We start from the raw sequence: 18,605 nt of genomic DNA, 5'->3' as shown, positions 1-18,605 counted from the left end.
ATTTACATATAATATGTGAATTTATTACAGTAAGGAGAAACGTAAATTGCAACTGGACATACAATTAAATCCCTTAAATTGTAATAGGGTGGGTTGTGTTTGCACAATGTCCTATTAACATTACAGTCACTGTTATGAGAATGAATTCATGTTGTTCCATACTCTGCTCTCATTATAACTATTTTATTTCCACATAACCCTACTGTATTATTGGGGTAAACAACAGCAAATTGTGTTAATGTCAATTCCATCTCTGTTTAATTCCACTGACTTCATTTGCCCCGTGCCTAGTGCTTACAGTGAAGAGCATAAAAAGGTGAAATAGCATAAGCATCTGAAGGTGGAAGTCTGACCGTATTTAAATGAATGGGAATTTAGCCATAAGTACATGTCCTTGTAGTTGAAATTGCTTCTGTTATTTCAAGACAATGCAGATATGAAGGGAAAAATCTTAACTGAAATCAAGATGAAAACTGTTTCGGATTTGTACTATGCCTACTTAGGAAGGAATTAATCAGTGAAACTTTGAAATTATTTTTAAAAGAAACTTTCGAAAACCTCCAAGCTCTAAACCTAATTTATTTTGATTTCAGTTTCTTAAATTGTTTATAACTTCAATTAAAATACAATATGGGAAAAAGCATCAGATATAAAAAATTTAAGAATAGTAAGATGGGAAAATTGGAGTCAGATACACTTTTAACTTGTCAGAACAAATGATAAGAAAATAAAATTTCAAAGTATTTGAATTTAGGCATATGTTTTCTGAAAAAAAGCTCTTAATGTATTTATTAAAAATTTGCACGTAAGGTGAATTCCCTGGGGTGACAATATTTCCTGTTTGAAAAGGCATAAAAATAAAATTATGTTTGTTTCAGAAAAGGTAACAGCTGATATAATTACAAGCCAGGCATGCCACTTATTTTCTGTAGCTGCTTTTTCACATAGTTGGCATGGATAATTTGCTCAGAAAATAAGATCTTGACAAGATATTGTTTAAACAGCTCTTCGCCTGTCTTTGCTACCTTTCCTTGCCTATCTTTCTCAGCTTTTGAGCAATGAAGAATTATGCCATGTGCCTCAATTATTTCACAGGTTTGCATTGCTTCTTTGCTGAGCATTCATTGAAATATTCAGGAGGAGTTACTTCCTTTTAAAAAAAAATACAACTGTGACATTTTTCCCCTCTCTATATAAATTCTATATTGGCAAGAGAAAATAATGAAGTTATAGACCAGACTTTTTCTTTCTGATTATATAAAGTTAAGGTCCATACTCTACACCTAAAAGCGGCTTCAGTTCAAATTACCCTTCTATGCTTTAGATCAATTTATAGATGCTCAGAAAGCCTGTGTATCAAATAATTTTCATTTAGGTAGCTACTTGATGTTTATTTGACAGTCAAATTGTGGGGTTTTTTTTATTTATTTAAACTGGCAGTACATTGGCATGCAAGACAAATTCAGTTTTATTTCAAGGTGTCAAGATTTCAAAATTAGGTTCTGCTTCAACCAGAAATTGTCTCACTTTACATCAGTTTATGATCTATCAGGAAAAGAAATTTAAAAAATAATTTTAAATACCTAATTTCAGAATTTTCAGGACATTTTTTGTTCTGCATGAAGAAAAAAGTCAGTAACTTTTATTTACTTATAATTTTAGTTTTTGAGAGAATTACACCTTTGCATGCAAGGTGTAATATTGAAGGTTAATGTCACAGTACATGGCTTTCTGTGCTGTTCTCGAAGGGGAGTGTATTGTTCACAGTCTCCTCCATAATATCATTGAGATGAAATCTTGTACATTGATAGGGAAGTATGCATAAAGTTGAAGCTAACTGTGAAGAGTGCATTAGTTATGGAAGTGTCTGATGTATGAATGTCAACACCTGTGTCTCTATGTAATATATTGAAGATGCCTTTCATTTTTTTAATTGGTGAATCACTGCTATTTGGAAAATTTCTGAATCCCAGGTGCAAAGGTGTTGTAGTTAATAGAAGTATTTGCTTTGTAGGAGGCCTCTGTGCTTCACTATGTGATGGTTGTTATTGTGATAGAGAGTAGATCTCAATTTTTTCCAGCAAGAAGAGACATTGTGTTCAGTGGAAAGGTCTGGTTTCTTTGTTTTATCAGTAAAAGAATGTAATCTAACAACATTTGCCTACTGTTTCCTGGAAAGTGGAAAGTGTGAATACCGTGATCTTGGAAGGAAATTACTCGTTGCATAACAGTCATGTTAAAAGATATATTATGGGTGTTGCACTCTATACCATATTGAGGGTAAGACGTTTACAGTGTGATATAAAAAATGAACATGGAATGCCCATATTGTTGATAGGAACAGCTATCATGCATCTACCTGAATGAGGTGAACTTTTCGCTGTGAAGTTACAATAGCTATCAGTCACAGCTCTTCTCATTTATGAAATGAATAGATTTATCCTATGATGCTATTGCAGCATAAGCCTCTTTTTGTAAAGGAACACAGCAACTCAGGCTGTGTCCATTTTCTTCCCACTGATATCAGTCCTACCTTTTGGTTTACCTCACATGTAGCAGGTCGTCTTGGCTATTTAGAGGCAAAAATAGGCACTGAGTGGCTAATTTCTTACATTGAAAAAACACCCCGTAAAGAAAGCATACCTGTGAGAAAAGACTTCATTACTACTAAGGTAGAATATCTCAGATATGAAAGTATATTTATGCAATTTTATTCCTCATCTTCTTCTGCTTTTTCCCCCAGCATGGGTCATAGAGGAAAAGTGGTTACAAACAGATCGAAATCTGGGTAAGACAGCTTTGATAAAAACAAAACAGAAAATATTTAAAGAGTAGTAGTAGAAGACTGTTTACATAAAAGTTTGACCACGTACTTAGATAGATAGCATTAACTAAGTAAAGAAACTTAATGCTGAAGTTCTGCTATGTAAAAGATTTATATCTATCTCACTAAATGCTGTGCTCCGAGTATGCTGATTGTTTACAAAGTGCATTTTGAGATCTTAAAGAAGAACACCCATGCTTTGCGTTTTTCAAAATTTATTTGCCAGGTATTATTTTGGTTAGCCGAAGTTAGTTTGCACGGTAGATTTATTACCTGATCATTATTGTAGTAAAGTGACATGGGATAACATTAGCTCATAAGACTCTGTGGGAACGTCTATTCAGTAAGTTAGGGAATATATTTATAAAAACTTGACAGAGAAAGACCAGAATGTATCTTTTCAAAAAAATAAGTATTTTTTTCCTGTGCAGTTCTACTAATGGAAGTTTGTGGCAAGTAATAGTGGGATTCTGCTCACTTAATATTAACTGTCTAAAATTTTGGCATCTGATGTTAGGAATTTTGTATGATTTTTTCATGATCGAAGGGAGAAGATATAGCTGCCAGCCAGAAAAGATAAATCTCATTCGAGAAAGATATCTGTATTCAGGCGGAAGAAAACTTACTGACATTTTTCTCTAATAATGGACTATCGGTAGCCTAAATGACTAGCTTGAATCAGATGATTAATTATGATGGTGCAAACTCAATGAAATACATCACTCATGAGAGCCTTGTGCAGTTTTAATAATATTGCAAGGCATACAGACATGTTGCAGTGTTCTTTACAACGAGACTCTTAGTTGTGAAAATAAATAAATTTGCACCAAAGCAGACTTTCTGAAAAATATTGAATACTTTGGTTCTAGCTATGATGTTGTATACCACCTTTTCTTCTTATGAATAACCCCATCTATGTGTACATATGTACATCACATATTTTAGCAATGAGTTAGTAAGAAGTTTCTCATTTTAGTTACATGTATGCGTATATTACCACTGCCTTTTCTGCGTGTTCATGAGTTATGATTCATGCATAATTTGAGTAAACTATGGTTATGAACATGATTATGACATTCCAAGTCAGTCTTGGGTATATTAAGAAGGAGTTTAATGAGTTCATTCATATTTTTTGGCTCTTATCTGCAGAAATAAGCATAGTCTCTGGAAGAAACCTGTGTAAGGTCTGGCCCACAATATTGGCCTGCAAATGTCATATAAATAATCTCACTTAACTCACTGGAACAACTTTCTCCGAGGCCATAGTGAAAGAAGTGGAAACGTGGGGTGGATATTTTTGATGGGATGTGAGGGATATGTCCTGCATTATTCCTTTGGTCTCAAACTTACTGTGTACTGAGTGTGATATTGTAAAGAATGTATTTGGGCAGCTAGCTTGCAGTTAGCTCTTTGTGTCCTGCTATGCTTTTACCAGTATTTGAACTAATTAGAACTAACTCAAATACATCTGCGTGAGTTGCAACCGTTCCCAGCCTGCTTGCTGTTGAGGATAAAATCACTCATAAGCTCTGGAATATGAATATTTGTGTCTGATGTTTTACAAAACGTGATACTCTTGAGCTTTGTGGTGTGGGACCTGCAGGAAAAGATTAGTGATTTAAATAATAGCAAGTGGGACTGAAGTGACTGGGAATATGCCTATTAGTATTGCGAATAAGGCATAGAAACAGACAGCACAGTGCTACGAATTAAAGGGCACAGATGTCATCACTGTTGCAGTCACTTTCTCTATACTTCAAAAAAGAGTTTGGAAAATGATGCACACAAAAAGGAAAATAATTTACCATCTGAGCAAGTTTAGATATGAAGGATGAAAAGTCGAGGTGAAGGTAGGCATAAACAATAGGAAAGCCCTGCACACTTGAAAAGCAGCACAGGTATTTAGAGAGGCCACTTTCAGAAGTATTTTACTTACCAGAAGACTGACTGAAACACTCTAAAAACCTGTAGGAAGAACAACAATGTACGTTTAGCAATTGTCAGTTGCAGCTGACATTGTCTCTGAATCTCTGTTGTGCTTTATGCTCAGATACAGGATTGTTTTCTGACCCATCCTAGCCGTTATTTCATTATTCTTTGTCTCCCTGTTTTACAGATTCAGAATTTTGAAGAAGTAATGTGTGTGGATTTATCATTAATCTCACTCATATATTTTCCCAAATTAGAAAATAAATGACACAAAGTATAGATGCTTTTTTCTACTTTGTTTTCAGGTGTTGGTTTTGACTTCTAGATTTTGCATGTCTTTTATTGATACATATGTTTTCTCTGAACCAGTAGCACTTTCAGAATTAATGCTCAGTGATACAGCACAGTAAATTAATCCATTTTTATAACACACTTCTTATGCAGGTGCTTACTTAGAGATTTTTCCGAGACGTGTATTTTTATCACTGTTAACCAGGCAGTAGAGTTCTTTTCTATGAGTGTAAGTCTGTATTTAATTATTTTGTGAACCAAATTAAAGCAATTTCATCCTGGTATCCTGATCATGAAGATCAGGACTATTTATTATTAATGCTGTGTTTTCTTCAACAAATTCATATTTTATTATTAATATCATCATAAATAATTTGTATCTTTTATATCATTAATGACATTGGACAAATATGCTTTTGGTTGATTGCAAATTTGTTGCTGTGCAAATGTCAGAGTTTACTTTATGCCATTTTCTATAGTTTTAATTAAGCAATAAAAAAGACATCCAAAATGATTACATACTGTTTCCTGGTTGAAGAATACAAAAGTAAAGCCTATGCAAACATAAAGAGTGCTAGAAAAATAAAACTGACACTTCCCTGCCTAGCCTAGAATAACCTTGAGTACTTCAGCAACATTCAGACTGTATTAACAAATTTTAATTAAAGATGAGCTGATATGTAAAGCTAGTTTACTTGTAGGTCCTAATATTTAAGAACCAGTGTATGTCTTACCTTGATAATTACTCATTTAACTTCCAGCATTGAACTGCATAGCACGGCATAGTGTCTGATACAGATTTAGGTAAAATAAATAAATAATAATAATTGCTTAAAAGAAATTGGTTCCTAAAATGGTAATTCAGTATCTATAACCAGCAATTCTGAGCTCCACCCTTGCTCAGCAGCCTGCAGATATAATTCTGGAGACTTGTAAATAAAATCCATATCTTCCTTTCAGAGCTGAAATATGTTGCAGAAAGGGAACACAAGATGAAGCTGCAGCAGCTTATGTGTAGCCTGGCAGCTGTAACACTCACCTGGGAAGCAACTCACGGCTTCTGGTCTGTATCCTTGCCATTTTTATGTCTGTTGCTTAGACAAGGTTTTTCTCCTCCATGCTGAGCCACATTACAGCTGAGCCAGGCTCTTTGTTTTCTTTGCCACTTTTCCTATCTGCAAAAGTCCTTTTGCACAGTGCTCCAGATTGCAACATGAGTGGTCTGTGGCCTTACCCAGACCTCTAACAGGCTGGGCTAAGCAAAGCAAACCTAACTCAACTTCACAGACAAAATGCAGTGTTTCTGACATGTCATTATCGAGCATCCTTCTCCTCAGTCCTACAGCTACGTATTTTATCTGTTAAGAAACTTTTGCGATCGTTACTTTTTTGTAATAATATAAAAATCATTATATCATAGGAGCTAAATAAAAATTTAATCACTGGATGAAATCAGAAATTTAAGAAACATCCTGATTACAGCATGCTGCAGAAGCTCTTCCCAGTTTCTCACCACGACAATATTTGAGATCACAAGTCATAAGTTGCTTCCTGTGGTCAGTGATTGGACTGGTGAGCGTATGTAGTGGCTGCAAAGCTTACAAATGCTGAAGCCATGAGAAAGCTGTGCTAGTAACGTCAAAATAGTGCTGAGAAAGGCTTTATTCCACATTGGTCATTTACAGGAAAACTTTTCCTGAATATGTGTCTTAAATAAATCTGATAGGGAGAATTAATTTTAAGAGAATGTGGAACACAAGAAAAAGAGAAAATAATGATCTTTACTTTCAAAATCTTATAGAAGCCAAGAAAGATATGTATTGATATTTCTTTTTTGATATAATAGTTTTCTCTCAGGTTCTTAGAACTGGGGAAGCAAATAATTTTCCAAGACACAGAATAGGTGTATCTTTTCTGTAGATGAATATACGTCATTCTGAGGGCATCTCCAGACAAGGGGGTAACCTGAGAGAGAAATGAACAGGGTGCAGGAGTGGGAGCTCCCTGTTTAGCACTGGAGCTTGCAGCACATATCTCACTGTAGTTGTTGAAATTAACAGGGGCTTTTTTGCGCTTTTCTTTATTCTTACTGAGGCTTTCTTTACCCTTGGATATTAGTGTAGTGTGAGAGTTTTGAATATGAGAGTATACAGATTGTTCACCACCTTGCTGCTGTCGTCACTGATCAACACAATACAGTATTTCATGCGAAATGTCAATGTCTGCATAAAGCGCAACTGGAACAAACTTTTACGATATCAGTGGAGCAGAAAGCAAAACTTCTCAAAGAGGGACAGAAGTGATCTCAACTCAGCCTGATTTCTTGTACATCTGGTAGATTTTGTACAGGTCTCAATGTTTTTTTAGTTTGTTCCCAGTCTGCATGGAGCATGAAGTACTTTGAATATTTTTGTAATTATTTGGGGTTTTTTGATTTGGGTATATATGTGTAGTATACTTGTTAGGATTCTACCACAATCCAAAACCGATCCCCAAGCTCCTATCAGCTGCGACACAGAGAACAGTTTTCGCTCTTAGATCACTCAGTCATTCAGTTCATGGATTTAGCCTGGATATCTCGCATCCCCAGTCACTGTCCTAAATTCCAAGCAATGAGATATCTCTTACAGCCTTAATGAAAAAGTCCTCCTGCCAGCAGTACCATACAATAATATTAACCCATGTTCTCCTCTAGTCCCAATGTAGCAGTGTCTGTTTTTCTGCAACAATTTGAGAAAGCTGGATTAAAAGGAAGTTTTTATTGTAAAACTAAAACTAAAAAAAAAACCCAACCAAAAAACCCACCAAAAAATAAGTTGGATACTTTGAGGATTAAACAGAGCTATTTGGAAAGCAGAAAGGCAAGGTTTGAGAGGCAGGTCTATTATGTTACATACAGTTTGAACTAAATCTGAGGTCTAGATCTAGTGTTGTAGATAGTATGCTTTCTATCAGCCTTCCTAGATGCAAAATGAGGCAGGCATAAAAAAACTGACTGCATTTATGCCACTAGTCTTGGGAAGTATTTGCATTTAGTTGATCCCATTTTGAGTGCGGATAACCCTACATCAAACGAGATGCCCAATAAATTAGAATTTTCTAGTTTCCTGACCTTCATTTTGTGCTTATGGTTACTTTTAAGATTTGCCTGTGTCTAAGAACAGACTGTGTTTTTGTTTTAAAAAAAAATTGTGAAAGTGCACAATATGTTTTATTTGTCAGTTCAATTTTTTCTTTGTGCATCCTCTGGTATATGGAGTGACTGTATAATACATGGTAGGGCTAGCACTGCCTGCCCTCCGGTGGTATGTTAAATTCTTCACTGGAATCTTCTGATTATTTGCTGAACCATCACCATAATTGTCCCATCTGCCTCCATTTCTTTCTAGTTATAAGCATCTTTCCTCTTAGTCTTCTCCCCTTTCTCCGTTCTCTGTGGCCTCAGGCAGGTCACTTGCCCTCTCTGCTAGTGCTTCTCCATCTGTAAAATGCTAGTAATCTGAGTGGCTGGGAAGATTAATTAATGAATTAATATTTGTGAAGCACTTGAAAGATGAGAAACACTAGATAAGGCTAAGTAGTGTAATTATTATCCTCAGAAGTGTATTCGTGAATAGGGGGGGAAAAAAAGATACAGGGTTTCTGCAAATTCTGGTTAATAATCAGTATAGATGGTTCTGAAGATAGCTGAACACAGGCTAGTTGGCTATGCTTGTAAGGAGACAAATTAACATTGAATGAGTATGTAGCGTTTACATTTCTTAACCACTTTTTTTGACAGACAATGTTAATATTACACTTTTTCAAATCAATCATAAATCACAACTTGCAACCATGAATGAAAATGGAGCTCTCTAAAGTTTGGAAGCAAGGCCTGTACCTTCTCGCTTCCAAATTCTTCTACTCTCACTCCATATACGTGAGTGTCTTTTAAACATGCTGCTTATTACAGATGCAAATGGAACTGAGTAACTGTGAATAAATATTTTAAGGTAATATCCTACAGGCTCAACTTTGTCTTGTGATTATAAGACTATCTTCTCCACCGCCACTCCAAAATGGAGGTAATTTCCTAGTGCTGTAATTAAGCCATCTTTCATTCCTACGTATTCAGAAAAAGGGGGAAGAGAGGCCAATGGCCCAAAATTAATATGATCACATAATGATACTTCCTGTCCAGAAAAGACAATTATTAACCTGATTTTTTTTTTTTTTTTAATGTATCATATAATTTATCTGTCTTCTGTGGCTAGAGAATTCTATTCAGTTTAACCACTGGAGGCCAAATTTTATTCTTTAGCCAATTGTCTCAAACCATGTCATCTTAGATAAAGGGTGGCTTTGCTTTGTGGAAGCATCTTCTCTTCCAAAATGTTTCCACAGCAAGACCCTATTAAAGAAACTCTGTTCCAGCATGCTCTGTACTGTTTTTTGGCAGTAAGCTGCTGTGAAGTAGAGTTTAAGATGCTCCTCCTTTATTCCCTGTATACGTTGTGATGCCCAGTTTTATGTTGCCAGACCATTGCCTCTGTTTCCCTGAGTGAAGGGGCTGCAGCTGAGACGTGGCTTTTGCTTGGGCTGCCTGAGCTAAGGAGGCTGGGTTTTTGCTCCGTTCTTCTCTTGCCCCCTTCAGTTTCCTACTGGCTAGAACTAAGTGTCACTTTTCATATCATGATCTGATTTTGCGTCTTCTGTGCTTTTAAAATGTTGGTATTGATAGATCGCATTGGAAATAATGACTACAGGATGGAACAATTAAGAAGACAGTTTTGTATATTATTGCCTTTTTATTCTTTTAGCTTGCTGATCATCTAAGGGAAATCTAATGAAACCTGATAATCACAAAGGCCCGTGAGACTGATGGTTTTGAAGTGCAGGATAGAATCAAAAAAAGGCGGATGAGGAATAGCATGCAGCTCTGCAGAAGGAAGCAATAATTTTGTTCAGTGTTTTGTTATAGACTATAGATAAGCAAACTAATGGGGTAGTAATATGTAGTGTGCTGTCTTTAGTAGCAGAGGGCATTGGAAGGGTTAATGATGTGAGTGGTACAAACAAGAAGAAAGCTCTACAGGGTTGGGCCCTGCTAATCAGTGTCAGTGTCTATGTTCTAGATTGAAATCTTCATGTTCCTTGGTATCCAAAAATAAGGTCTATATATATTATGCAGGTCAGCTTCTTTACATCATGAATGCCACTTAACTTATTAGACGCTTGGATGCAGTACAGTGCTTTCGGGAGTAATGGTCTTGCCATTAGGCACATGGAAGGAACTAAATTGCTTACATTTTCAAAAGGCTCTGAAAGTTCTGCTCTGCTCAGAAGACTGAGGTGAGGGACTGCCTTACCCTCCTGTCCACCGTCAGCTTGGTGGGATGCAGTTTGGGTATTCCCATAGCAGAGTCTAGCCTCAGTGCTAACCAATATGGTCACATGTGAAGGGAGAGTGCTGAGCCTGAATGAGAGCTTGTCTTACTGGGCACTGTTCCCATCAACTTATTCTTTCAGGGCTTGACATCAAAATACTGGTACTGGTACTCTCTATAGTATAGTGCAGCCTTCTTCTCTGTTTGCTGCACAGAAGGAAGGCGTCCTTTATTGCCAAGGGGCTGGTGTCGGTTGTCTGAGAGAAAACTCACTTCAGACCATGAAGAAGGAGAGAGAACTAGGAACTGAAAGCTTTCCAGTCATGCTCCTTTACAGCATTTCCAGCTCCTCCTGAACAGTAGTTGAGGGAATGTGATGCTGAAAGCAATTTCGTCAGCACTTCATTCCTTTTCCTACTAAGAATTTTTTATGCGTATATGGAAAAAATGCAGCTATTATTCTCTATTTTCTCCTTCTATACGTATCCATTCTAACACTGCCAGAAAAGGCAGAAAGATACCTTTCCTTCTAAGACTGACAATAAAGAAAGCAAGAAGACAAGGAAGGAGGAACATTAAGAGAGATGGGGAAGATTGTACTTGGAGAAGAAAGACAGGAAGTGCTTGTAGTACTGGAATTGTGTAGGAAGAAACATAAATAAGGAATGAGTAAGTGGAAAGAGATCAGATTAAGGTAAGAAACAGGATGTTTCCTATGCCTAGAGAACGCGTACATTATAATAACCTGAAGAGTAAAAGCAGATTTTTATTTTTTTTTAAGAATTCAAAAAACAGATTAAGTGTTTGCTCTGAAATGGACAAAATGAAAAAGAGAAAAGCATCATCGTGTAAGGAAAATCAATTAAGGGTAAAACTAAAAATAAATAAAACAGAATAAAACAAACAAAAAAACCCAAAATCAAATTCCTCAAAGTTAGAAGACTAAAAACTAGTCAGCGACATGCAAGTTAGGATTGCTGGAAAGTTTGGTTTAATTAATATTTTTATTTGTACTGTATTTTTCTCAGCTTTTACAGAAACCAATGATGTCTGAACAATCTCAGGCAGAGATGTTGTTACCTCCCAAGATCTGATTTTCTCTTGGTGTTATAAAAGCTCTGTGATTCCCCTGAAAAATGGACAGATATGATAGTTTATGATGCTGAAAATGTGGCCCGTAAGGTGTGTTAGATTTATAGTATTAGTCTGAGTAAGTAGCAGAGCGGGCTTCAGCTATAAAAATGCTGGGGAGAATCTGAAGACTAAATTGCAGTTCAGTTTTGTCCCCTTCAAGGGGACAAGCAACCCCTCCCTATTCAGAGAGATGGGAACATAGAGGCTAATGGATAGGTGTACGATATTTATGTAGTTACAAGCAGTATATTGTATCCCTGCACGCTCCTTTCTGCACTTTCCTCTCTCCCCTATCCCTGCATGCTAAATCACGTGAATGGCAAAAGGGAGTGAGCAGACAGAGATTTTACTAGGAAGTTGTAAATTGCTGCTGAGACAGGTCATACCCGTAAATCACACTGTTCCCTTCACCTGAACAAGAAGGATGTGAGGGAGGAATTGTACTTTGGAAAGGACATCCCTGACTCATTCTGTCTCCCACACTGCTCCTGTGGTGCAACATGCAGGGTGCTCCTGGTTTTGCTGTTATGCCTAAAGGAGGTCTATAGCCTGCAGCAGAAAGGAAGCCCTGACCAGAAATTGTGTGTTATACTTTGCTACAAAACCATGCTCTTGTTACAGCTGTGTAACTTGCTTTCATCTGAACACCATAGGTGTATTGCTGACAGAAATTTTCAGCAGAGATTAACTAGCTTCAGATACATAATTTTCTCTGTCCTGTAGAGTACGTTCTGGTAGTCCCGAGGTTCTCAATTCACACAGAAAGACATATCAAAGAGACTGAACAGAATTTGGACTCCTTGTTTTAACAAAACTGCCTTTATAATACATATCTGTAAATAAATAGTATCACAGGCATGTATCGTATTCAAATAATTGTCCATTCTATTTCTGTCTTTATAACTACAGACAACCATAATTCACTTGGTGTTTAAACATGAACTATATTCCTCTGTGATACAAAGTATATTTTTCCCAGATGGTAGTAAAACTGAAGAAGCGTAATCAAAACAATAGTGGCCTGTTTCCATTTCACATTTTCTTTCTACCTTTGTTTCTCATTTGTCTTTACTGGGTCTGAATGCATCCTTAAAAACATTGTCCTTCCACATTTCCTTTCACTCACAGGGCTCTGTACCTTCTCTACCCATAAGTTCCCTACTCTTGGGAAGAACAGTTGTCTTGAATACCTTCCAGAACTAAATCGTTGAGTATAGCCACCACCAAACTTCCCACTGTCATTATGCTTTTGGGATTGTTTCACTGTGATATTAGGATGCTCCAAAACTTGCACTTGTTTCTTTATGCATGTTGTGGACCCTTACTTAAGTCCAGGGTTACTTGTGTCTTCTAAATATCTCCAACATTGTGGGGATACCTCCCAGGAAACAGAGAGTACTAACATTGAAATGTCTCAATCTACCACCCTAGCTTAATAAAAGTATACAACAAAGCTCAAACTATACATTACATAACACAATCAGAAATGTCTTAAAGCAATATGCTTAATAGTTTCCTTATCCTTGGAAGTTGGACCTAAGTAAAAAAGAATGGTACTGATTATTGTTGCTAAACTTGGAGTGAGAACAGTGATCATATAAGAGCAAGAGCACTTTGGATTTGTCTGAGGTCCTAGAGCTACCAGAAGGAGAATCCTGATGAAGTGAGCATTTTTTCACTGAGTATGGCTGGGATTCAGCTCTTTCCTTCCAGATCACATCTTTACCTTAACATCAAGAACCTGTTGAACAAGGCACTTAACTAAAGTGCTGAGTGTTCAAGATTACAGGTTTTGTTAGATGGAAACAAGTTTCCTGTGTTGTCTGTACTCACTGTGGCCAGAAAGATCTGCAAAGGAAGTAAAATGTTGGATGATGTTGCGGGAAGTTTGGTCTTTGAATTCCGGTGTAATATTCATTGATGACTAATTGTATTGCTTTTAAACAAGTTCTCACTAATTTATAAATCTGCTGTACAGTTCCACTTAAATTAATGCAGCTATGCTGATGTAAGCAAGAATTTGGAGTTGAATCTTCTCAGCTTGTGCTTTTGAAATTAATGAGGAAGAGAGCAAAATTTCAGTGCTAAAATGCATGGCAATTGTCAGGTGCTACTGAGAGTTATCTGGTCTGGTTTCCCTGGCTGCCATCAGGAAAAAATGGTTGCCAAAATGCCCAAAATCTGATGGGTTTGAAGGTTCAGATGGTTTTATTTTTAGTCAAAGCATTTTTAATGTCTTTAAGTGGTTTATTATTTATCTATTTTTCTCTGGAGAAATGAAGGATAAAGGTGGTTTTACTCAGTCTCTTCTATAAATCATTTTCACACTGAAGGATCTTTTTAACTGCAGAAAAAGAATAAAGCTGTGTGTTGAAGCTATGGGTATACACACGTTTCACTTCTAGTTCACTGAGTTTCTGAGCATCAGCAGAGCTGAGGCAACCAACTGTACGTGTGATTTGGGCCAGCAGAAAAGTTGTGAATATATTAGCATATAGGTGATTCCATGGCTTTTCTTACTGTTCCTCTGTGGTATTTTATTCTGTGTTGAATGTACACTGATGAATGGTGAAGTATTGTGCTGCCGTAGTTTCTGCCTCTGAACTTTATGTGGATATTAAGAAACTTACACTGGTATAGTTTTCTGTATTTATTTTGGCATTCAGTCTATTCAGACGACCAATCTGAGAAATACAGCTCTTTTTAAAAATGCTATTCATCTGTTAAAATATACCCCAACCAACTAAATTATTCTTTTAATGAAACATGAGCATGTAATGACCTTTGACAGTAGAAATAACATGGCTTATGCAATGATATTGTAAAGGTCATCTAAATTTTACTACTAGATCATATTAATTGGTAGAGGATTTTTTCCCGTTATTAGTATCTTGTCTTGCTCATGAGGTAATATTTTTACTTCTCATTGAGGAATAGTCCTGAAACAAAGAAATTTTTCTTGTGTATACATTTTAAATCTTGTTGTGATTTTAAAATTTTCTCACACGTGAATTTTAATTCTTTTCTACAGTCATGGCCTGTGGCAGTGAATTCAAAAAGTTAACTATGGATTACATAGGAAATTATTCCTTTTTCTTCCCCTTTTTTTTTACCGTTTTAATAATGATGAGCCGAGAAGGGTGTCTAATTTCTTTTATCTACATAAATGATTGTATTATTTCCGATTGAAGACATATTACTTTTATGACCTCCTTTCTCTGAACAACCTCTGTCCATTTATTTAGCTGACTGGTAGGAACTGAATTAAAAATGTTAAGTTATATATAGGATTGGGAATAGTACCCAAGACAACTGACTTCGATTCTGTTATTTAGACTGCAGCAAGATTTATGAGTGATTCAAATGATTGTTGCCTTTTGTTAACACTGAGTTTAAAATACCAGTTTCTTATCCAATCGTCCAAGTCAACAGCAAGTCCCAATTGTTTCTGCACAAACTTAAATCATGTTGTCACTTCAAATTTTTTCCCTTCATGCTTCAGTCCCTTTACTGCACCCGCTATGTTTTTTTCAGACCTTTACTTGCAGTGCGAAACAATTAAAATAACTCAGTTATGTACTGTAAACTTCTGACAAATGATGACTTTTAAACCTTTTAAAGACAGCCAGAACATTAAGTGAGAAAGTTTACAATTTATATTATGATTGGAATTTTTAGTATAAAACTACTGAAAGATATTTGAAAAGAGGGTAGTAACAGGAAAAGTATTCCTGACATGGAGATCTCATAGGCTGTGGAACAGTAGTTTAAGCAAAGTGTTGAAAATTCTTGGGCTGGTGAGAGCTAGGACTCAACTAAACATAACAAGAAACCTGAAACTGGATGCTTTCAGAAATGGCAAAGAAATTGTCTCAATAAGGTCTTTTTCATATTTAATTTCTTTCATTGTATTTGAAATCATAAATAATACAGTGTGTGTCTGTGGATTACCTGTTTCATGAGGGATACCATGTCAGAACAGATACCGTAAGTGTTGGGATGACTTGTTGCCCGTTCCTGTGGTATAAATTTATGGATAAGGAAAACAACCTCTTTTTCAGTGAGGGTTGTTGCAGCAGATCGCTTTAGTCTTGACACATGAAACTCATTCAGTCAAGCTCAAGAATGTGCTTATGTTTCATATTAATGTGTGTAAAAGCCTTCTTATTTGATTAATTATTGTTTTGTTACCATTAGTCGCAGGTGAAAATCCCTGGGTGATAGGCTTTGAATAAATCATATTAAAAGATAACCTATGTTCTAAAAAAATTGCTGTCTGGATATGAAATATTGCCAAAGACAATCTTGTTCTCCACATTTTGCACATGGAGGAGCTTTTGATCGGTGGGAAGAGAAAGGCACTTCCAGAGGAAGATTATGAAAATCATATAGCTACCACTGTTAGGGTAGAAATGTTGGTCTCTGCCTACTGACTGTGTAGTGGGAACATGGGATGCTTTTGTTAGATTTATTGCCTGTTTGCCAGGCATTGTAGTTAGAGTGACTGCAGTTAGGGTAAGAAATCATTGTCTTCTGTGTCTTGATAAATAAATTGGAGATTCAGAGTTTTCTGGTTACTTCTGAGTGATCTAAGTCATGTGATACTGTTTCCTCTGTAATTATAAGATTTCTGATGTGAATGCCTTCAGAAAGTAAATGTGTAATTCCTTTCTTCCGCCATTTTCTTAGCAACTTAAAAGTTGCTTTCTTGATTGCTTATCCTACTAAAATACACTTATACTAATTTATCTGAAAAATGAATAAAAACAGAACCAAAGTAAATAATTGTGATTAAAAATTTCAGTATATACATATGATTATCTTTGTTTCAGCATTCATAGAGTAACTTATGATCACTACATATGAACTAACATTGCTACTACAGGTTCCAAATCTTCTTCTTTAGTTGCTATCACAATAATTTTTTTTTTCCATTTTATATTGGTGCATTAGACCACCGTTACTAAATATGTTATTCTGTGAACTCCTCGCTTAGTCACAAAGTGGTATTTCCATGGATAAAGCTGAACAGAAAATTGATTCAATTGGCTAGTGCCGTAGTTGTCATCCAAGAAGCAAGAAAATAGCAGATGAGGATAGTCATAAAAGTTGACATACTCTGGCTGAACTCATTTGACCAGATAAGGCTGAATGCTTGGTACGCAAAAGTCTAGTTTCCGTAATACCTTAGATCCAAAAAAGGGTAACAAATACACCTCATTCTTCTTTCACTCTGCTTTCCCTCCTCTACATGTAAATTTAAACTGTCATCTTTAATAGACTTATTTGTATCCGTATAATTGAAAGGCAAATTAGGTCCTTTAAATGCATTCCTTGTTGGTTTTTTCTCTCTACTGCAAGTGTAGAAGAGAACTTGTATTGTTGTGCTTTGCTACTGATTTTATCTCTATGTTGAAGAGTCCTTTCTGTACTAATTTGGCATTCTTTCTCTACATTTTATTTAAATTGCCACATACACTTGTTAAATAATTCTAGTCTGTTTGGGTTTTGTTGTTCTATTCTTTTTCTTTTCATGGTGATTGATTGCCATCTGGGGGCTAACATGAGCCCACCATGCTAATTTCACTTATTCTACCCATTAACTGCTATTGTCTCCTGGGTCAGAGACAAATGTATGAATCCACTTTATCTCTCAGTTTACAGAACATCTCACACAGTGAGCCTTGTATTACGAAATGGCTACATCAGCCTCTAATTAGTCAGCTCTACCCTGTGTTGAATGCTGGTGCACCTTGAGAAACAGCACGCAAAGCACATTTGTTTAAGTCCTCAGATGGTTAACATTCTGCATAACCTCCTCACAAATTACAGCCTCAGCTGCAGCACATCCATTAGTCTGGAAGAATGAAGATTCCCAAGCGGCCCTGGTGCCTTTCCCAATTCCCTTGCGACCCACCAATCCTCTCAGTGCTTTCACTGCATGGAGGGAGTGCTCAGAGCTAATCAGGTCAATGATCATCTCACGGCTCGGGGGACATGACAGGAGCCTATCACAGCAGTTACACGATCTTCTAGACCTGAGCACGCTTGTTGAGAATCTCATGTTAAGAAACATTGCTTTGGTGCCTCTTCTCTCACTCCCTAGAAGCCTCTGAGGATTTCAGCTTATATTTCTCTCTCTCCTTTAGACAGTGAAGAGTTCAACATCAACGCAAAAAAGGAAGAGCAGTATGCAGCTACCCGGAAGGTGTTGATTGAAACTTAGGTTACCCCAAAATCACTGTTGATTTGACTGATGCTCCAGCTTTACCAAGGAAAAGATTTCAACTGAGGTAAGTGCTGCTTTATCTGGCTGACTGCATCGTGCTGAATTTCTGCATTGAAAGTTCAAACTGAGTAGACTGACAGCCTGCACTGCAGCAAGGGAGCTCGCGCCGCGTGTCAGGAGAGGGCTGGGGGCAGAGGCGGGTGTCCCAGCCTGGAACTCCTCTCTGGAGGGGTTCAGGTTTTAAGCAGCATCTTATGAATGGCTGCAGTTATTTCCGACTCGGTGGTTCTCTGAAGCTTGGAAAAAAATATGTCAGAAACGTGCAGGGGTGTGAGAAGGGAGGACGAAAGGCAAGTGCACTTTCCCCCTTTGTGCTTTGTACATTTATTTGAGGAAGTACAGCAGCTGGAAAGCAAAAGTATATTATGGTAAAACTTCAGTCTGAACAAACAGTGTCGTTCCTTCGCAAGCAGGAACTCAAGGCTTCAAAGTCCCATGGCATTTAAAGGAGACAGGGATTTTTGAAATGTGAGTCAAAAATATGCATGCAGCTTTCCAGGTTACCGTCAGATGGAGAGCTGTGACTGATGTGTATAATGTTATACTCGGAGGGTTGTGGGGTTTGGGTAGTCGTTTTTGCACTATTAGCAGTTCTTTGGGGGGATAAGGGTGAGCTGGGGTGTTGGTTCAATCCAAGTGGCCAGAAAATTAAACTGGTAGTTGTTGCAGGGGGGGAGACGGGAAGTAATATTTGGCTGAAGGGGGAGAGGATGTGTTTTACATGGGGTGACAGTGTGTGGCGTATCAAAAGACATAGACTGATAATAGCAGA

At 36.9% G+C, this 18,605-nt stretch overlaps 1 protein-coding gene across 1 annotated transcript in view; it reads left to right on the top strand.

The window, feature by feature from the left end:
- Positions 1-18,605, top strand: part of CDH12 (cadherin 12) — a 390,071-nt gene that overhangs the window by 135,668 nt on the left and 235,798 nt on the right. The window contains exon 2 of the mRNA XM_009940762.2: positions 17,694-17,837. The gene's annotated coding sequence lies outside the window, so the exon portion shown is untranslated. The remainder of the gene's footprint in view (positions 1-17,693; positions 17,838-18,605) is intronic.

Source organism: Opisthocomus hoazin, chromosome 3 (assembly GCF_030867145.1).
Source record: "Opisthocomus hoazin isolate bOpiHoa1 chromosome 3, bOpiHoa1.hap1, whole genome shotgun sequence".
NCBI lineage: Eukaryota > Metazoa > Chordata > Aves > Opisthocomiformes > Opisthocomidae > Opisthocomus > Opisthocomus hoazin.
The sequence above is the reverse complement of the archived record's forward strand: the minus strand, read 5'-3'. Positions and strand labels throughout refer to the sequence as shown.